This window comes from Nyctereutes procyonoides, unplaced genomic scaffold (genome assembly GCF_905146905.1).
Source record: "Nyctereutes procyonoides isolate TBG_1078 unplaced genomic scaffold, NYPRO_anot_genome, whole genome shotgun sequence".
Classification (NCBI taxonomy): domain Eukaryota; kingdom Metazoa; phylum Chordata; class Mammalia; order Carnivora; family Canidae; genus Nyctereutes; species Nyctereutes procyonoides.
The window spans coordinates 6914712-6914986 of NW_026575033.1; positions in this window are offsets into that span (position 1 = coordinate 6914712).

A 275-nucleotide genomic window follows, 5' to 3' on the forward strand; every position below is an offset into this window, starting at 1 on the left:
CAGAGACGCTGCACCGCCGGCTGGGCGCTCGCCGGTGCTACTGAAAATTGCGTCCGGCGGGGTGTAGGACGCTGGCGTTCCGCGTTCCGTCCGGTCAGTGCTCGAGGCCCGGCGGGTGGTCCCAGGGCCTCGTTGTGGAGAGCCAAATGCCGGGCCGCTCAGCGCTCCTGCAGCTGCTTTCCACCCTTGGGAAGGCACAGCTCCTACTCTGCGCTATGCTGTGGCCAGTTTGTCGAGCCTGGCTACGGAGTGCCCCCCCCCCCCCCCAGCCATCT